The sequence below is a fragment of the Marmota monax genome, unplaced genomic scaffold, assembly GCF_021218885.2.
Source record: "Marmota monax isolate L192 unplaced genomic scaffold, Marmota_monax_Labrador192_F-V1.1 WCK01_AAM20220418_F8-fsc00002, whole genome shotgun sequence".
Lineage (NCBI taxonomy): Eukaryota > Metazoa > Chordata > Mammalia > Rodentia > Sciuridae > Marmota > Marmota monax.
The window spans coordinates 4312235-4334859 of NW_026693571.1; the positions used below are offsets into that span (position 1 = coordinate 4312235).

The window sequence follows — 22625 nt, forward strand, 5'->3', positions numbered from 1 at the left end:
ATATTACATATTCAAACATAAAATGGCTACATAATACTAATTTTCATTTTCACCTTGCTCAATTTAATTCTTCTACGCGCCTAGGCCAATTCTAGTAGTCAAAGAGTGTGAAAATCTGGTTCATTACAATTGCATGAGCACAGAAATAAACTGAAACCATATTGGAAAGGAGATGCCTGGAAAATGGTATGCACTGCTTCTTCCATATCCCTCTAATGGGATTACTGACAAAGCTGAACACTCCTGAAATTGCCAGCCTGCTAGATAATAAAATTAAATGAATGCAGCACATGGTGAGGGTGAGGCTGGCCTGAAAATTGATTAATGGAGACATTAAATTGAAGTTGTCTCCTGTCTTCTAAAACCCAAAGCAAATCAACAACTGAGAATACAAGATTGTCTCTTTCAATCAATCCCCAAGACAAAGTTTACCCAAACCAGAACATAGTTGACTATCTTGATATTATTTAAAGTCAAAGTCAATGATTTTTATGTTCTACAGTAATGCATACGTGTGTATATATGTATTTTTCTGTGTCTGTGCACATATATACAAACATACCTAATGGCACAACTGGCTTGGGTAAAATAAATTCTCACCAAAATCATCTTCCTGGGATATAATGCATAATAAAATCTATCCAGAAAATAATTCAAATATAAAAATAATCACTTATCATAAATGTGTGTTTATTATTTTATATTTTATACATTATAAATTATTCTTGGGGATATACAAATTAGTGAGAAAATTATTTTAATTTAAATAACTTAAAACTCACCCTAATGGGGAGCTGACTTGGATTTAAATAAGTATGAGTAAGTAGCTAAGAGAAGTATGAGTATGCAGCATTTTCATAAAAAGAACAAGAGAAAGGGAAGAGTATTGGCTATTTGGGGAAACTTGAAAATTCATTAGAGTCTGAACGTGTGAAATTTTAGCATAAAGGTATTTCTGGCATTTAATAGGACATAGAGACAAAAATAATATATATGAAAAATATTAAGGCATTCAAATTTTCCAAGAAGTTACAAATTAAATAGAGTGGTGGAAAAATAAAATGAAGGCAATGGAAATCAGATCACTTAGTATTTTCAACTTTCAAGCATTGAGATTAAACACTATTCTGCAGGCAGTAAGAAGTTGAGAATGCTTTTAGGATAAATGACCTGACAATAGCATCAGCCTGCAAACTTTGACAGCAGAGGATGAGAAAAGTAGAAAACATAAGACAATATGTATTGGCAGTGAAAGAAAGAGGGTAGACTTGGTTAGAGGACCAGGGGAAGGTTCTGTAAACTTCCTTTTGGACTGAAAGACATGATATTGCTATTGCCCTCTTGTGGGTGTAAATTTCAATGTATACTATCCAGATATAAATTGGAAAGATTTAGAAGATATCATCATACAGAGATGGTAATAGTCTCCTCAAAAGTGAATCACAGATGAATGCAAGATTCTGCAAAATGGGAGAAGGGAAAAATGGATTACATTTCAATTGGTGGGAGTACTTATGAATTCTTCCATCATTTTTAGCTCTTTGTTGGAGGTGTGTTGCAGTCTGGCTGGGCACAAATAACCAGGAGGTCACGAGCCACTTGTAGGTTCAAACAGGAACTACTTTATTTGAGAACTCCATGGGAACCCAACAGGAACTCCATGAGAACTCAATGGGAACTCAACAGGAACTCTGCAAGAACTCAAAAGTAGCGGGCACCTGAGGTAGCAGGAGCCGCCTTATTGCCGGACAGCAGAGGTTTATATACACAACTGAATACACAGCTTGTTTCAATTTAGCATCATCCAGTTACAGCAATCAGTCATTATCTTAATAATTATACACAGCTTAACTTAATTATCATCATCTTAATGGCTCGCTGGTGCTACCCCTCAACCACTCCTTCTAGCAAAATGCCAGGTGCCATCTTGACTTGGATGTGGCTCTCAACATTGGTGGAAGTTGGGACTGATCTAGAATCTCTTTCATTCTCAAGTAAATTTAGGGATCTGGAATAAAAGTTTTCACACCATAAGAATATGCTTTGCAACTTATAACCATCTTTCAATTTCTGCCTTGCGTCTATGTTATTTGGAGAATGCATGATAACCAAAGAATTTTTTTCGCAATTCAGTGACATCAAAATCAAGTTAATATATGCCACATTTTTTTATCCATTCATCTACTGAAGGGCATCTAGGTTGGTTCCACAGTTTAGCTATTATGAATTAGGCTGCTATAGATTGTTATTAGCTATTGTGAATTGTGCTTCTATACAATGATGTGGCTGTGTCCCTGTAGTATGCTGTTTTTAAGTTCCTTTGGGTATAGACTGAGGAGAGGGATAGCTGAGTCAAATGATAGTTCCATTCCAAATTTTCCAAGAAATCTCCATACTGCTTTCCAAATTGGCTGCACAATTTTCAGTCCCACCAGCAGTGTATGAGTGTACCTTTTTCCCTACATCCTTTCCAACACTTATTGTTGTTTGTCTTCATAATAGCTGTCATTCTGACTGGAGTGAGAAGAAATCTTAGATATAAGGAGGCTGATTCATAGTGGTGTAGGGAGAGGGAGCATGAGAGGAATAGACAAACTCTAGATAGGGCAGAGAGGTTGGCGGGAAAGGGAGGAGGCGTGGGGTTAGAAATGATGGTGGAACATGATGATCATGTATCCAAAGTACATGTATGAAGACACGAATTGGTGTGAATATACTTTGTATACAACCAGAGATATGAATAATTGTGCTCTATATGTGTAATAAGAATTGTAATGCATTCCACTATCATATATAAATAAAAAATGAAAAGAAAATATTGCAAAATAAATCAGTTAATCAACAATAGAAAAATCAAGTTAATAATGTTTTATGTCTATGTCTATATTTTAGTCTCTCAGCCAATCATAAAATAATAAAAGGTTTCTTCATGCCATTCACTGGTCTGCCTTATAAGTTAAATTCCACTCTCCATTCCTTTATTTTCCCCTAAAACTTTCATCACAAGCGATATTTTTTGGGGGGTGGAGGGTATCAGGGATTGAACCCAGGGGCTCTGAACCACTGAGACACATCCCCAGTCCTTTTTATTTTTTGAGAAAGGGTCTCACTAAGTTGCTCAGGGCCTCACTAAATTGATGAGGGTGGCTTTGAACTTGTAATCCTCCCCAGCCTTCTGAACTGCTGGGATACAGGAGTGTGCCACTGTACCTAGCCACAAGTAAAAAAAAAATTTATGTTTACTATAGCACATAAGGTCCATGAAGTCAGACATGTTTCTCCTCTGTTTTGCTCACTATTCATAGTATGGAAAATTGCATGGTATCTAGTAACTGCTCAGTCTTGAATGCCTACCTTCCTCAATGGATTGTAACATCTATTTGGCATAACTAGATGTATATTGCACACTTGGCTCTCCACAGTGGAAAACTCATTTTGGAGATTTATACAATGGAAACTCCTTTGCTTCACTCTGGATTTCATGTGTATTTCCTCATATTAACTGCTCCACACATCCTGGGTGCTCCAGCCTGTTGATAGTACCTTTCTTCCTTAACATACACCATGCTTTTTTATTGTCCTGACTCCACTAATCTCTCACTTAAAACCCAATCAATCCTTTAAGATTTTTCTCAAATTGGACTCTAGGTCAATATGATCAAAGTTGTCTAATGAAATGCAAATCCATTAATTTACCTAAGTAAGTATTTGAAAAATCCACCTTAGTAAAATAATATAACATTTTCTATGTAATGGGTAAGTTTTATCTTTTGAAAATTTTACATTCTTAGGGTATTCCAAAGTTTCTTACTCATTTAAAGAACTTCAACTTTGATACTACATCTATTACAACAGGATTCAATTTTATGCATTATATTGACAATAAAATTGATTTTTTTACTCATTAAAATATATATTCTGGGTATTTTTTGAACATTTCCATATATTTTAACTAAGATCTAATTTAATATATTGTATATTTTATAAGTATTAATAAATTTTTACTTAATTTCAGACTCATCAAATTATCATTTATGTGTAAACCTGAATAATCTAAATGACTTCTGTACAATAATAATTTTCATTCACATTTAATGAGGTTTTACCATTCTGAATAATAATGAAAAGTTACAGTAGGTAATGTAGAAATTACTTTGTTACATCCAACAGATATTTTTATTTGACTTTCATTTTATTTAAAATCTTATAAAAAAGAAAAAATATAGAGATATGAACATATAGTATATATTATATGTACTGTATATAGTTTATGCATTGTATATATTATAGTACTATTACAGAATGTATACTCTAGAGAATGAAATAAAAATAATAAACATTCACATATCCACCATGGAAAAACATAACTTTTGATTATTTTCTTCCAGAATTTATTTAGTATACAGAGTATTTTCTTAAAATAATGGAAATTATTTTACATGCACATATATAGTTGTATACTATATTTAACACTTATAATACTAGTTTTAATATTTTTGTATGATTTCCTTAAACATAAATTTAGTGGTAGTGTCATAATTACCTGTAAAATTTCATGTAAAATGATTTTGTAAAAATTCGAAATAAGTGGATAAATCAAGAGCTGTTTATTAAGTGAGGCTAAAAGATTAGCAAGCTTTCTATCTTTTACAAAGCTAGTTCCTTATTTTAATTAGATTCCCTTCTGACTTTCAGCCATAGTCAACCATCTACTGATTTTTAAATTTGAGTAAAAATAAACTATTTTTCAGTTTAAATTTTGAACTTAATGAAATAATGTATCTGTTTATCACATTTGAAAAATCTTTTTGTAGAAACAAAGCTGGGTATTTTTTGTTTTAATTCACTGGATGTGCTGAGCAGTTGGTAAAGCCAACATAATAGTCATGCATGTGGGTTTTGGCATGACATCCAACATAAAAGGGTTGAAAGACCCACAGATTACATAGCAGTATGGCTTGAACTCACATGTTGCATAATTTATGAAGCTCTTGGCATCAGACACTAAATGTGCAGAAGTAAAAGTGATAACTATATGGTCAGATAGTACTGTAATCACAGAACACAATTCCACAGGCCAACAAAGATGAATGATTGGGCAAAACACAGTGATATGTTGCTTTAGTGAGCAGGTAGGTTACTTCAGGAAAATCTGAACATCAATCTTGAATTCCAATGAAAGGTAAGGAACATGCTATAAGGTAGAGAAGATAAAAAATTCATTTCAGTGTAGAGATCTGTTTATATAAAGTCTAATTTGTGGGCTTTAGTTTCAATTTTTTATGGGTTGGTAGCTTGAATAATGCTGAAGCATATCCAAGAAACGTGCCTGCACTTATTTTGAGTAGAATAAATATTAGTTAGTGCTGAGAAAGTTACAAAGTCCTGGAGAACTCAGGATAATGCCAATCACAACACATTGTTTAACTAGTTTATACTTGAAGCAATATAGTTCAAAGCTTGGCTTGCAAATGTTTTATTTATGTTTGGATACTTACAATAATATATTCTATGGTTTTCAAAGATGCATTTCAAATTGATTAAGAAGGTAAGCAATAGACAATTGTCTAAATTAATAATTTTTGCCAGACCACATTCCTTAAATAAAACTACAGCCTTAAAACTTTGTCAGAGACTAGAGGTTTTTGTTCATAGATATTTAATCTGGGAGGTCCTAATTAGTCTATATAGTTACTCTATACCAATGTTTTCCAAAACCAATTAATTTTCCACAATCCACTTTTTATTGCAGCTGCCACATCCTGGGAAACATTCATCTTAAGAGATAGAAAAGCATAATATAATGAAGGGTTTCTCAAGAACCAGAGTAAGTCTCCTAGGAAACAGTCTACAAGACAGGTTCTTTTTGCTTAACTCCAAGGAGAAGTGTAAAATTCCTCCTACTTAAAAAGCATGAGGCATTCATCAGCAGTGCCATGCAAGGCATATATATATATATATATATATATATATATATATATATATATATATATATATATATATTTGTTTGGCTTTAGTTTTTGCAGGTGTTCACGGAGCATGTTTTCATGAGACCAAGGTGAATTCCTGCATGTTCAACCTTTGCAGGAGAGAGTGCAAAAGCATACAGAAACACAAATAGAATATGAGGCAGGAGAAAACCAGTCAAGGTGAGTTTTTTTTTTAATTAATTACTGAAAGTACCACTCTTCTTACTGAGTTAAATTCTGGGTAATAGATACGCAGAGACTTTCTTCCAATATGCAGAGTTGGAAGAAAGTCTTAGCTATGCTCAAGAGAGACCACGAATAATATTTAGTCTCAGATCAGAAGTTTCTGGACCAGGAAAAGAGCATAGGAAAAGCTCCATGTATCTCTGGATACAGTATATGATAAATGATACACTGTAGGGAAAGAAAAAATATTTGATAATATTTGATAAATTGTACCAAGAAGAATAAAATTTTAACTAGGAAAAAGAAATTTTACATCAATCTTACAATGAATAAAAAAAAAGCCCCAATGCTTAAATGTTAGCCCTAAATACTTTAATATTAAAGGCAAAATTCCAAATTCTTAAGAAGAAAATATAATGGTCAGGGGGATGGATTTTGTTGTTTACTCTGCAATTAGAGTGTTTTTTCCTAATTGTGCACTAAAGGTGTTTCCCATTAAAATTTTTAAAAATTTGTTTACATTAAATTTAAGTCTTTCCATTCAGGAAAAGAAAAATAATAAACTACAAACAGGATCTAAGTATTTGAAATACATGTAACTATACACAGATTCATAAATGAGAGTGGTTTTTACTCAGTGTTTTCGCTACTGTGACTAAAGGACCTGACCAGCACCATTATAGAGGAGGAAGAGTTTATTGGAGGGCTCATGGTTTCAGAAGTCTTAGTCTATAAAACTCCATTCTTCAGGGCTCGAGGTGAGGCTGAGCATCATGGCAGGAGAGGGTGGTAGAGGGAAGCAGCTCACATCATGAGGACCAGGAGGCAGAGACTCCACTCGTCAGATACAAATATATACCCAAAGCCTCTCCCCAATTCCTATCTCCTCCAGGCACAGCCTACCACTTCAGTTAATCTCATCAGGGATTAACTCACTCGATTAGGCTAAGGCTACAATCCAACCATTTCTCCTTCAAACCTTGGATTGTTTTATGTGAGTTTCCGGGGGACTCCTCACATTCAAATAATAACAAGAACATGTGAGGAAAAGTTCAAATAAATTTCAAAAAGACAAAAATTTTAATTAAAAGAAAGAAAAGAAATGAGTAGGTATTTCAAGGAAGAAAAACTGAAATGATGAATAAATACATGAAGGGATATTCTACTTTAGAAATTAGGGAAATGTGAATTAGTACCAAAATGATCTGTATGTACTAGACCAAAAGAAAAAAAAATTACTTTGACAGTTCTGTGCTTTGGAGTTTTTTTAGACTAACAGAAAAACTTATACACTGAAATAGAAATATAAAATGTTACAACCACATTGGAAAACAGTTTAACATTTCCTTGGAAATGAATCATCATACACCCCATCACCCATTATTTCAACTCCTCAACTTATACCATAGAGAAATTTCTGCACAGAGGTATCAGAAGAAAAATACAAAATTTAAGAAATCCTAGTATCATTTCTCATTGTAGAAAAATATGAAAGTAACCACAGTATCTATGATCTGAATTTATATTGAACAGTATTTATTTAATTACAAGTGACAAAAACCTAATAAATGAATCTGTGCAAAAAAAAAACTACTAGTATGTTTTAACCCACTAAGAAGAGTTTGAAGAGCACTTTATCTCAGACAATGAATGGGTCCAGAGAATTTATCATTTTTGTTCAGAAACTTTTAATTTTCTATCTATCTCACTCAGTTCTGATTGTCTCTGTCTTTATTCTTGATTTTCTCAATATAGTAGCCAAAATGGCTTCAATGAACCTTCATTTCAATGCTCTCTTTTAAATGAATTGAATCTTAAATAGCTAACCACTATTAACCTTTGTTATTTTAACATAAAATTTCATATGCTTAATATTGCATTAAAAACCCCTTTGAAGTATTTAGTATTGCAATGGAATATGGTATTAAAGCAGACTTGCAATAGAACCTAAACTCTTAGAAATATCTTAAACATTGTGTCTTTTATATTGCAGCAGATTGATTCTTTTTTTGCAGCAGTACAGTAAATAAATCCTCTTTGGCCTCATTCAAGTTATGTTATGGTGGAGAATTATTCACTCATTTTCCTGCACCAAATCAATATGTGCCTTTGTTTTCGTGCTTGGGAAATTTACGTGGAGTTTGTTTAAAGTGAAATATTTCTAGGTGTTGCATCTTTCTGGAAAGGAATTTCTGAGGTAATTAGAAAGAAAAGTTATAACAGCAACAGTAATGAAAGAAATCCTCTTATTCTTGTGTATTATCATATGAAATTTACACAGCTATAGCTTAGGTATTATTTCTGCAACTTATCTGTTTATATAAAACAGAGGCTTATTGTTCAAGAGTTGGTATGTACGTTTTCCTGTGGCTGCTTTTGTTTGGGGAGTTGTCTTAAAGAACAGAAAGAACAGGCCAGAATGGCAAATATTAAATCTGCATGGACACTCCTTAAGCATAGAAAAGTATACTCCAGCATTTGCCATCCTAGTAAACGCACAGAGAGTGAGTGTGAATCTGTGTACGCACATCTTTCAGCAAATAATATCTCAGGCATGCCCCAGGCTGCCCTACAATGCCACATAGCCTGGAGCTCAGGTCTTTCCAGTGGGTGGGTCAGAATGGAGATGACATTATAGGAAAACAAGTGCTAACTCAAAATGAGGAGGTAACAAAGGCAACAGGGCACGCCAGTGGCTCACACCTGCAAGCTCAGTGGCTCAGGAGGCTAAGGAAGGAAGAACACAAGTTTGAGGCTAGTCTCAGCAACTTAGTGTGACCCTAGCAACTTGGTGAGACCCTGTCTCAGAATAAAAGTTAAAAGGACTGGGAGTGTTACTCAGTGATAAAGCATCCCTGTGTCCAATGCTAAGGACGGGGGGGGGGGGGGGGGGGGGGGGGGAAGCAGTTAATTCAAGGAAACAGTGTGAAAGGAGGCACGGAGTAATTGAAGGTATATGAAAAATCAACCTTAGTGCCATTTCTCACTAAAACCTTTCAACAGTTCTCTGAGATCAGAAACACGTTTAAAAGGTAGGTATTTGTGCAACCCTTCTGCTTTCTGATAAATGGCATTGATCAAGCCTGCACATTAAATCTTGTTGGTCAGTCCTGTCTCTCTCTTTTCCTTTTAATTCTCTTCTGCTAACACCTACAGTGTAAGCATTTCTTAGTCAGACTGAAGAATCTGAGGCCAAATGGAACCCTGAGTTGGAGAAGTGCCCTCTGGTTTGGGAATAGCTTCAGCACTCATGTCCTCTCTTTGGCTGTATGTCCTTAAGAAGCTCCATTTTCCTTGGCACAGGGAGACAATGTATACATTCCGCTTCTCATCTGAGCTATGTTAAATCAGAAGACTCAATGTGTAATGCTCTTCATGTGTGTATTGTATGTCATGGAGTATCAATACTAAATATTATACGGTAGATTTATGTTAGTTTTCTATTGCTATCAAAATAGACTACCACAAATTGTCAACTTAAAACACACACACACACATTTTAAGCTTCCAGTTTTGTAGGTCAAAAGGCTGACACAGTCTCATCTGGGTGTGATCAGGGTGGCATTCCTTACTGGAGGCACCAGGAGAGAATCCATTTGTTTGTTTATTGAGGTTGTTTGGCAGGAGGTGATTCCTTGTGTTCTTAGAACTGACAACTGGTTTCATCAGTGGCAGTTTAGAGACTACTTGAATTCCTTGGCTTATGGCCCTCTTCTTTAGCCTTCCAAGCCTGTAGCAGTGGGTCAATTCCTTTTCCTGCTTCACATCTCTTCTGCCTCTTCCCTCCTCATCACATCCTTCTCATTGAGTCTTCTGCCTTTATCTCTGCTTTTAAGTATTGATGTGATTACATTGGATTCACCCACATAATTCAGGATGGTCTCCCTATTTTAATACACACTGCTTAGCAAATTTAAATTCTATCTGCAAAGTACCTTTTAATATGTAAGGGAACATATCCATAAGTTTCAGGATAAAGGTGTAGTGATCTTTGGGAGACCATTATATGACCCACCAAACACATGGACAGTGATCACTTTAAAAACATTTAGTGTCATAAAGACTGATTTTTTTATGATTTGGCACATACCATATCCTTGAACAGGGTTAGATACATTAATTAAACTCTTCCCTTTGACTATTTTCCTACAAACTGTTCATTATTATTTTCTCTATTGGCAGTATCTAGGAAGGAGCCAAATTTCTCCAACCCTTGTTTCAATTCCAGAAATTTCTCAAGAAATAAACAAAAAAAAAGAATTTATATTTGTACCTTATTACTTAAGTTCAATTCACTTAATGAATTCATAAACCCTGCCAAACATCATGAAAGGTTCTTTTAAAAGCACTCAGATAACAATAGTCCTTATGCCTTACCCCATCCATTTCTTTTGGCAGATATTACCCAAATTTAGTTATTCTAAGCGGATAGGAATTTCTACATGTCTTTAATGACAATGAGACTCTAAAGCTTCAGTCTGTCATTACTTTCTCATGCATATTATACTTTACAGTCAGAAAAGCCTTTCTTTGTATGTGAAAGAAAACATTATTCAATAATACTTGCTAAAGCACACTAAAGACGACTTTATTTAGGACTATGCAAATAGGTATAAGGACCACTACAGTGTGTGAGAGAGATTGGGCTCAACTCTAAATATAGCACAGGCAAGTAGAGATTTATAGTCAAGGAGCAGTATAGGTGTCAATAAATAAAAAATTACTAAGAAGAAACATGAGGGGTATTATGGTTTGGCTGTGAGGTGTCCCCCAAAAGCTCACATGTGAGACAATGCAAGGTTCAGAGGAGAAATGATTCAGTTTTTAGAGTCTTAACCTAATCATTGAATTAATCCCCCAATAGGGATTAACTGAATGTTAATTAACTGAACGTGATAGGGTGTGGCTTTGGGGTATATATTTTCTATCTGGTGAGTGGAAACTGTCTCTCTCACTGCTTTCTGATCATGATGTGAGCTGCTTCCCTCTGCCACACTCTCCAAGTACACCACTGTGTTCAGCCTCCCCTTGAGCTCTAAGGAATGGAGCCGCCTATCTATGGATTGAGACCTCTGAAACCATGAGCCTCAAATAAACCTTTCCTCCTCTACAATTGTGCTGGTCAGATCATTTAGTCACAGCAGCATAAAAAAGTGACTAAAACAAGGAGGGGGACTCTGATTAAACTACCTAATAGGATTCTTACTGAAGAGAGGCCAGGGTGATCATGGTGAGCAGATACCACATGAGAGGTGGTGGATGATGAGGGTCAAGGGTGAGAAGATATGGGGTGGGGGTGGGGGGCAGGTGTTCCTTGCTGATTCAGAAAATCCTCTGCTAAAACTATATTTAACAAGGAAACAAGCAGAATGTCAAAGGAACAGTTCAGATGATGACTGAATTTTGGTCAAGTACAGAATCTTTGCTAATGTTTATCCAAAAGATACCATGATAGAAAGATTTAACATCTTCTTTTAGGAACAGGCGGTTTCCTATCTTTAACGAGCTAATGAAGTTTTATAATTTCTAATATCTTCTTTTCCAAGTCTTTTTAAAACCCAGAAATTTCAATAACATCAACATAATATCTATAGAAAAACACTGGTACAAGGGTTATTAGAATGCTACATAACAAAATATATTTATAAATATGTATTGCCTATAATATTATATTACCTATAATATTTTGAGAAATTATTAAAAAATAGAACCTTGACAATAAAAGAAATAATTATTCAAAATGTCAATCTAGACCATAAGCAAGATCCTTCAGGTTGTGTACCTGTGTGGGCATTTCCTTGAGTTTTGATTGTTTACTGAATGTCTTTTTTTTCTCTAATTTTCTCCTATATGTGTACTATTTTAGCTAAGATTGAAATATTCAAAGTATTGACTTAAAGTAACTTTTGCTTTAGCTAAATTGAAACTCAGAATATTCTTTATTGTACGTGTACAGCAGTAGTACGCTTTTTGACACTTTAACCAAAATTTCTGTTAAGAACAAATTCGAGAAGCTGTGCACTAGATGGCGGCGAAGGGACAGCATTACCCGCGTGTACCACATCACTGTGCGGGAGAATGACGAGTTAGACCGGCTAAAAGCTATCTTGTTAGGAATTTCGAGCAAAATTTGGGTGCTGCAAAACCTAGAGGAAGGATTTCCATCTCACGAGGATCAGCTACGGGGGCTCAAACGAGAGAGATTTGTCCGCACAGAGGGTCACACTGCTTATTCAGCAAATAGCCCCGCGGCGGATAGAGTCTGCGGCGCGCGCTGGGAAACGAGGAGATAGCAACACAAAGATACAGTGCTGCAGTTTCTGCGGGCTTCTGCCAGCTGTGCAATCACCGTACTCAGTGCTGAATTCTGAGTTTGAGATGGGGGAAGGAAGTAGTCCAATTCGGTTCTCCACACCGATCAGACCCCAGAGGAGGCCAGCGGCCACCATCTTGGAGAGCTGACGTCACCATCCCTGTTTTCTGCGGCTCGCAGACAAATTACTCAGGCTCAGTGCTAAATAACCCGAGGAAACTGCTTCTTGGAGCCTGCTCCTATCAGAACATACATCGAGCACGGAGCGGCCGAATTCCGGCTCCTGAACTGCTCTGGCCCAGGGCTAAAGAACCCGCAGAAACTTCTTCTTGGTCCGGGTCCTGCTGAATACTGTGGAGGTAAATACCAACCATAGGCAGTGGCAACAGGACTGAGACGGGGCTTGTGAGGGCCGGTCAGGACTCACCAGTTGCTTTGGTCACCCGGCAAAGGGAACGAAATGCTGCCATTCGCATGGGGTACCAACATGGCAGAGATCTGATGTCATCAGAAAGCAGTGGAGGAGAGAACTTCATCGAGACCAGCGGCGACAGAAACAGTTGGTCTCCTGGTAAAGAAAGTGAATCACAAACACCCGAGTCTCTCTCACTTTGTCATCAAGCCAGAGGGGCAGAGCAGAGCCGCCACCCGAGCCCGGAACAGGCCCAGCGGCCCGCCAGCGTGGTAGTCACGTAACCCCAATTGGAGTAGGGGCAGAGCAGAGCCGCCACCCGCGCCCACAAGGTAGGCAGACCTGCGACAGACCAGCCGATCACGCCCAGCGGCCTGCCGGCGTGGTACACACGTCACCCTAATTGGAGTAGGGGCAGAGCAGAGCCGCCACCAGCGCCCGAAAGGTAGGCAGACCTGCGACCGACCAGCGGAACAGGCCCAGTGGCCTGCCAGCGCGACAGAGACGTCACCCCATTTGGAGTAGGGGCAGAGCAGAGCCGCCGCCCGTGCCTGCAAGGTAGGCAGACCTGCGACCGACCGGTGGAACAGGCCAAGCGGGGTGGTAGGCACGTCACCCCAATTGGAGTAGGAGCAGAGCAGAGCCTTCGCCCGCGCCCGGAACAGGCCCAGGGGTCCGCGGGTTTGGTAGACAAGTCACACCAATTGGAGGAGGGGCAGAGCAGAGCCGCCGCCCGCGCCTGCAAGGTAGGCAGACCGCCGCCCGACCCTGCAAGAGAGACTTTTCAACTATACAAGAGCAATATAAATATATAGGGGGAAAAATTTTTCAAAAACACAACAGTTTCACCAAGCAGAAAGAAACGCAAGCAGTGTGAAAAGACAAGGAAAGAAAGGACCACAGGCAATGCAGGTCGGCCACTGGGCCTGTTCCACCGGTCGGTCGCAGGTCTGCCTACATTGGGGGCACGGGCGGTGGCTCTGCTCTGCCCCTACTCCAAATGGGGTGACGTTTCTGTCGCGCCAGCAGGCCACTGGGCCTGTTCCGCTGGTCGGTCGCAGGTCTGCCTACCTTTTGGGCTCAAGGTGAGGCTGAACACAGTGGGGTACTTGGAGACTGTGGCAGAGGGAAGCAGCTCACATCATGATCAGAAAGCAGTGAGAGAGACAGTCTCCATTCACCAGATAGAAAATATATACCACAAAGCCACACCCTATCACGTTCAGTTAATATTCAGTTAATCCCTATTGGGGGATTAATTCAATGATTAGGTTAAGACTCTAAAAACTGAATCATTTCTCCTCTGAACCTTGCATTGTCTCACATGTGAGCAATGCAGGTCAACTCAACTTTAGAAGAGGTAACAGCTGCAGCAGATGGAATGTCAGATAAAGAATTCAGGATATATATGCTTCAGATGATCTGGAGTCTCGAGGAAGACATTAAACAGCAAAATCAGACAATGAAAGATCACTTCAACAATGAATTACACAAACAAATCCAGGAAGCAAAAGATCAACTATACAGGGAGATAGAGGTTATAAAAAACAAACAAACAGAAATCCTAGAAATGCAGGAAGCAATAAACCAACTTAAAAACTCAATTGAGAATACTACCAGCAGAGTAGAACACTTAGAAGATAGAACATCAGACAATGAAGACAAAGTATTTCAACTTGAGAAGAACATAGACAGCTCAGCAAGACTGTTAAGAAACCATGAGCAGAACATCCAAGAAATATGGGATAACATAAAGAGACCACACTTAAGAGTCATTGGGATACAGGAAGGTATAGAGCTCCAAACCAAAGGAATGAGCAATCTTTTCAATGAAATAATATGAGAAAACTTCCCAGACTTGAAGAATGAGACAGAATCCCAAATCCTAGAAGTCCACAGGATGCCGAATATGCAAAATCATAAGAGATTCACACCTAGACACATTATAATGAAGATGCACAACATACAGAATAAGGAGAGAATTTTAAAAGCTACAAGAGAAAGGAAGCAGATTACATTTAGGGGTAAACCAATCAGGATAACAGCTGATCTTTCAACACAGACTCTGAAAGCTAGAAGATCCTGGAATAACATATTTCAAACACTGAAAGAAAATGGGTTCCAACCAAGAATCGTGTATCCAGCAAAATTAAGCTTCAGGATGGAAGATGAAATTAAAACCTTCCACGATAAACAAAAGTTAAAAGAATATGCAGCTAGAAAATCATCTCTTCAAAACATCCTCGGCAAAACATTACAGGAAGAGGAAATGGAAAATAACAATGAAAACCAACAGTGGGAGGTAGGACAGTAAACGGGGGGAAAATAATCAAAGAGGAAAACAAACCATGTTTAGTAACATAAATAAACAAATATGGCTGGAAGAACAACCCATATCTCAATAATAACCCTAAATGTTAATGGCTGAAACTCACCAATTAAGAGACACAGGCTAGTAGAATGGACCACAAAACAAGACCCAACAATATGCTGCCTACAGGAGACGCATTTGATAGGAAAAGACATACATAGGCTGAAGGTGAAAGGTTGGGACAAATTATATCACTCATATGGACTTCAGAAACAAGCAGGAGTGTCCATACTCATATCAAATAAAATAGATTTCAAGCCAAAGTTAATCAAAAGGGATAAAGAGGGACACTACATACTGCTCAAGGGAACCATACACCAACAAGACATAACAATCATAAATATATATGCCCCAAACAATGGTGCAGCTATGTTCATCAAACAAACTCTTCTCAAGTTCAAGAGTCTAATAGACCACCATACAATAATCATGGGAGACTTCAACACACCTCTCTCGACACTGGACAGATCTTCCAAACAAAAGTTGAATAAGGAAACTATAGAACTCAATAACACAATTAATAACCTAGACTTAATTGACATATATAGAATATACCACCCAACATCAAGCAGTTACACTTTTTTCTCAGCAGCACATGGATCCTTCTCAAAAATAGATCATATATTATGTCACAGGGCAACTCTTAGACAATATAAAGGAGTAGAGATAATACCATGCATCTTATCTGATCATAATGGAATGAAACTGAAAATCAACGATAAAAGAAGGAAGGAAAAATCATGCATCACTTGGAGAATGAACCATAGGTTACTAAATGATCAATGGGTTATAGAAGACATCAAGGAGGAAATTAAAAATTCTTAGAGATAAATTAAAACATAGACCCAATATCGGAATCTATGGGACACACTGAAAGCAGTTCTAAGAGGAAAATTCATTGCTTGGAGTTCATTCCTTAAAAAAAGAAAAAAACAACAAATAAATGATCTCATACTTCATCTCAAAATCCTAGAAAAAGAAGAGCAAAACAACAGCAAAAGAAGTAGAAGGCAAGAAATAATTAAAATCAGAGTTGAAATTAATGAAATCGAAACAAAAGAAACAATTGAAAAAATTGACAAAACTAAAAGTTGGTTCTTTGAAAAAATAAATAAAATTGACAGACCCTCAGCCATGCTAACGAAGAGAAGAAGAGAGAGAACTCAAATTACTAGCATACGGGATGAAAAAGGCAATATCACAACAGACACTTCAGAAATACAGAAGATAATCAGAAATTATTTTGAATCCTTATACTCCAATAAATTAGAAGATAGTGAAGGCATCGATAAATTTCTTAAGTCATATGATCTGCCCAGATTGAGTCAGGAGGATATAGACAACCAAAACAGACCAATATCAATTGAGGAAATAGAAGAAACCATCAAAAGACTACCAACTAAGAAAAGCCCAGGACCGGATGGGTATACAGCAGAGTTTTACAAAACCTTTAAAGAGGAACTAATACCAATACTTTTCAAGCTACTTCAGGAAATAGAAAAAGAGGGAGAACTTCCAAATTCATTCTACGAGGCCAACATCACCCTGATTCCTAAACCAGACAAAGACACTTCAAAGAAAGAAAACTACAGACCAATATCTGTAATGAACCTAGATGCAAAAATCCTCAATAAAATTCTGGCGAATCGGATACAAAAACATCAAAAAAATTGTGCACCATGATCAAGTAGGATTCATCCCTGGGATGCAAGGCTGGTTCAATATACGGAAATCAATAAATGTTATTCACCACATCAATAGACTTAAAAATAAGAACCATATGATCATCTCGATAGATGCGGAAAAAGCATTCGACAAAGTACAGCATCCCTTTATGTTCAAAACTCTAGAAAAACTAGGGATAACAGGAACATACCTCAATATTGTAAAAGCAATCTATGCTAAGCCTCAGGCTAGCATCATTCTGAATGGAGAAAAATTGAAGGCATTCCCTCTAAAATCTGGAACAAGACAGGGATGCCCTCTCTCTCCACTTCTCTTCAACATAGTTCTCGAAACACTGGCCAGAGCAATTAGACAGACGAAAGAAATTAAAGGCATAAAAATAGGAAAAGAAGACCTTAAATTATCACTATTTGCAGGTGATATGATTCTATATCTAGCAGACCCAAAAGGCTCTACAAAGAAACTATTAGAGCTAATAAATGAATTCAGCAAAGTGGCAGGATATAAAATCAACACGCATAAATCAAAGGCATTCCTGTATATCAGCGACAAATCCTCTGAAATGGAAATGAGGACAACCACTCCATTCACAATATCCTCAAAAAAAATAAAATCTTGGGAATCAACCTAACAAAAGAGGTGAAAGACTTATACAATGAGAACTACAGAACCCTAAAGAGAGATATAGAAGAAGATCTTAGAAGATGGAAAAATATATCCTGTTCATGGATAGGCAGAACTAACATCATCAAAATGGCAATATTACCAAAAGTTCTCTATAGGTTTAATGCAATGCCAATCAAAATCCCAATGGCATTTCTTGTAGAAATAGAGAAAGCAATCATGAAATTCATATGGAAAAATAAAAGACCTAGAATAGCAAAAACAATGCTAAGCAGGAAGTGTGAATCAGGCGGTATAGCGATACCAGACTTCAAACTATACTACAGAGCAATAGTAACAAAAACAGCATGGTACTGGTACCAAAACAGGCGGGTGGACCAATGGTACAGAATAGAGGACACAGAAACCAATCCACAAAACTACAACTATCTTATATTTGATAAAGGGGCTAAAAGCATGCAATGGAGGAAGGATAGCTTATTCAACAAATGGTGCTGGGAAAACTGGAAATCCATATGCAACAAAATGAAACTGAATCCCTTTCTCTCGCCATGCACAAAAGTTAATTCAAAATGGATCAAGGAGCTTGGTATCAAATCAGAGACACGTCGTCTGATAGAAGAAAAAGTTGGCTACGATCTACATACTGTGGGGTCGGGCTCCAAATTCCTCAATAGGACACCCGTAGCACAAAAGTTAATAACTGGAATCAACAAATGGGACTTACTCAAACTAAAAAGTTTTTTCTCAGCAAAAGAAACAATAAGAGAGGTAAATAGGGAGCCTATATCCTGGGAACAAATCTTTACTCCTCACACTTCAGATAGAGCCCTAATATCCAGAGTATACAAAGAACTCAAAAAATTAGACAATAAGATAACAAATAAACCAATCAACAAATGGGCCAAGGACCTGAACAGACACTTCTCAGAGGAGGACATACAATCAATCAACAAGTACATGAAAAAATGCTACCATCTCTAGCAGTCAGAGAAATGCAAATCAAAACCACCCTAAGATACCATCTCACTCCAGTAAGATTGGCAGCCATTATGAAGTCAAACTTCAACAAGTGCTGGCGAGGATGTGGGGAAAAGGGTACACTGCAAATTGGTGCAGCCAATTTGGAAAGCAGTATGGAGATTTCTTGGAAAGCTGGGAATGGAACCACCTTGACCCAGCTATTCCCCTTCTAGGTCTATTCCCTAAAGACCTAAAAAGAGCATGCTACAGGGACACTGCTACATCGATGTTCATAGCAGCACAGTTCACAATAGCAAGACTGTGGAACCAACCCAGATGCCCTTCAATAGACGAATGGATAAAGAAAATGTGGCATTTATACATAATGGAGTATTACTCTGCATTAAAAAATGACAAAATCATAGAATTTGCAGGGAAATGGATGGCATTAGAGCAGATTATGCTAAGTGAAGCTAGCCAATCCCTAAAAAACAAATGCCAAATGTCTTCTTTGATATAAGGAGAGTAACTAAGAACAGAGTAGGGTCGAAGAGCATGAGAAGAAGATTAACATTAAACAGGGATGAGAGGTGGGAGGGAAAGGGAGAGAGAAGGGAAAATGCATGGAAATGGAAGGAGACCCTCAGAGTTATACAAAAGTACATACAAGAGGAAGTGAGGGGAAGGGGAAAAATAATATAAGGGGGGCAAATGAATGTCAGTAGAGGGAGCAGAGAGAGAAGAGGGGAGGGGAGGGGAGGGGAGGGGAGGGGGGATAGTAGAGGATAGGAAAGGCAGCAGAATACAACAGACACTAGTATGGCAATATGTAAATCAATGGATGTGTAACTGATGTGATTCTGCAATCAGTATACGGGGTAAAAATGGGAGTTCATAACCCACTTGAATCAAAGTGTGAAATATGATATATCAAGAACTATGTAATGTTTTGAACAACCAACAATAAAAAATTAAAAAAATCATAACAAAATGTCAATCTAAAAGTACAATTTGGAAATTTGCAACTGTTCTCTTATCTCTAGTAACAAAGAATACATTTTGTGTAAGAAAATGACTTGAATTCTATTGATTCTACCATTGACTTCAAAAATATCTTTCAACTCAAGAACAGATATTTGCCAACTATTATGGGGCTAATTTTATGCACTCTTCTGTATCTAGGGAGTGTTAGTGATAATAAAATTCTTCACTTTGGGATAAAAATTGCTTACCCATAATTGAATTACTTCTTCACAATGGAAATAGAAAAGAGATTTGCAAACTGTATATACGATAAGGACTTAATAACCAAAGTATGTATGGAACTTCTACAATTCAGTAAAAATTGCCACCAAGTAACCTGATTAAAAATGGGCATGTGACTTGAATTTCTTCACAGCAGACATATGAATGGCTCATAGTTATTAATCATTAAGCAAATGCAAGTCAAATCCATAGAGAAATATTATCTAACATCTGTTAGTATGACTATTGCCAAAACAAAACAAACAACAACAACAACAAAAAGATAGCAGTTGGTAAGAATGTAGGAAAACTGGAGCCCTTTTGGAAAGTAACATAGTACAGTCACTATGGAAAACAGTATGGCAGTTCCTCCAAAAATTTAAAGTAGGATTTTTAGATGACCCAGCTTTCCCATTCTGGTACATATCCAGACAAATTGCAACCAGTACTTTGAAGAGATAAACTCTGTGTTCATTGTAGCATTATTCACAATAGCCAAGATACAGAAACAACCAAAATGTTCATAATAGATAAAACATGTGATGAATACACACATTATTATTATTTACTTTTTTAAAAAGAAGAAGATCCTGATATTTAACTGAAGTGAAATAAGCCACTTACACAAGGACAGATATTTCATGAGTTCATTTTATGAAGTATCTAAAATAGTTAAACTCATTCATTGAAACAGAATAAAACAGTGGTTTTCAGGGGCTGGAGGAAATGGGAAATGGAGAGCTGTTGTGCAGCTGATATGAAGTTTCAATTATGCGAGGTGTGTAAATTCTAGCAATCTGCTGTTCAACATTTTGCTTATACTTAACAGTACTGTATTATCACTTAAAAATCTGTTAAGAGGGTAGATCTCTTGTTAAGTGTTCTTACCACAGTAAAAAAAAAATGAGAAAAAGACAAATAAATCATTTAAACATGACAACTTTCTTTTAATCCTCTGGAGAAACAATGTATAAAGATTATATGTGAATTTACATGGTATGTCTCTTTGTTTGCCTATTGGGGCAATTTTATTTTATTTTATTTAGTTTTATTGAAGTATAAATGACAAATAAAAATTATAAATATTTCACATACACAGACATGTTTTAATATTCCTATGCACTGTGAAATGATTTCTATAATCAAGTTTATTAGCATTTCTATCACCTCACATAATTACCATGTTGTGTTGAGTATGTGTGTGGTTGAAACCAGAGTCTGAGATGAAACTAGATTTTCTAATTCTACTGACAGGTAGGGTCTGTGTAAACTGCAGGCCTCTGCAGCCAAGAACACCTGCTTTATCATTAGCAGCTGGTCACAGCAGTGGCTCCAAGGGTCACAAACTGACAAAGTCACATTCTTCTCCACCACTATTGAGTGGTGTATTGCAGCTCTTAATGGCAGGTTATGCCCTGCAGTGCTACAGTGTGTTAGCAGACCCCAGCAACTCACCTCCAATTTCTTTCTAGGTTCTCATCTTGCAAATTTGAAAAATGAAATCCACAGATAATAACAAAGCCAAAAGTGAAAAGAGTATGATTTATTTAAGTGAGAAGAAAGAGAATTTCAGGGCAAGAGGGGACCCACCGGGGGTTTCCCCTTAAATGTATTAGTCTAGGGGCTTATATAATTACTGGGTAGGGGCATATATCTATATCTATGCTAATCAAATCTTGGAAAAGTACTTACACTATTGTTCTATCTCATGATTTTCTGACTGGCTTTTTAATCCTTGAGTTTGAACTTTCCCTAACCTCCATTCAGATCTGCCCCTATTTCTGTTTTTCACCTCTCCTAAAAAGTGGAATGTTTGAAGTGTTTCTATAGGTTAACCTTGTGCAATGGCCTAAACATAAAAAAAAGAAAATCTTTAATTGGAATCTATTAATTGTCCTATCTTATTCATGATGAACAATTAAGATCCTCTTTAACAATTTTTACATCTCTGTGCCGTTTTTCATAATGGCTAAACTAATTTACATTCCCATGAAGAGTTTAAAAATATTCATTTTATCTCCATATCTTCATCAGCAATTATCTTTTGTCTTTTTTTTATAATATCCATTCTAACATGTGAAGTGATATTTTGTTTTTAATTTGTATTGTTATTATTGGGAAGATTAATGCAAGAGGCTTTTCCATCTATTTTCTTCTAGGTGTTTAGAGTTTCAGTTCTTATGTTTAAGTCTTTATTTTTAGTTGATTTTTGGATATAGTTTGAGAAAAAGGTCAAATTCATTCTTCTGCATACACATATCTGGTTTTCCCTGAAGCATTTATTAAAAGACTATTATTTTCTTATTGAGTGTTCTCAGTACACTTGTCAAACTTTAGTTGACTATTAGTGTGTGAATTTATTTCTGGACACTGTTTTATGGGTATAAAATTGTGTTTTGTGCCAGTACCATTTTTTTAATTAATCAATACAAAATTATCAACAAAATACTAACAAAGCAAATTCAGTACATTAAAAGGATCATACAGTGCATGCTTTGGCAGCACATATATACTAATATTGGAACAATGCAGAGAAGATTAAAATGGCCCCTGCACAAGAATGACATGCAAATTTGTGAAGCATTTCATATTTGGGGGGGGGGCATGGGAAAAATGGAGGAACTTTGATTGGGCAAATGGGAAGGAGAGGAGAGGAGAAGGCATGGGGGCAGGGAAAGATGGTGGAATGAGATGGATATCACTACCCTAGGTACATGTGTGCGACGCTACATTGTGTACAACAAGAGAAATGAAAAGTTGTGCTGCAATTGTGTACAATGAATCAAAATGCATTCTGCTATCATATATACCTAATTAGAATAAATAAATAAATAAATAAATAAATAAATAAACAAA

At 36.7% G+C, this 22625-nt stretch overlaps 1 non-coding gene across 1 annotated transcript; it reads left to right on the forward strand.

Moving 5' to 3' along the window:
* The first annotated feature begins 22259 nt into the window (after positions 1–22259).
* On the forward strand, positions 22260–22364 carry LOC124102780 (U6 spliceosomal RNA). Its single transcript, XR_006854979.1, has one exon. It is a non-coding gene; the product is annotated as a U6 spliceosomal RNA (small nuclear RNA).
* The last annotated feature ends 261 nt before the right edge of the window (positions 22365–22625 follow it).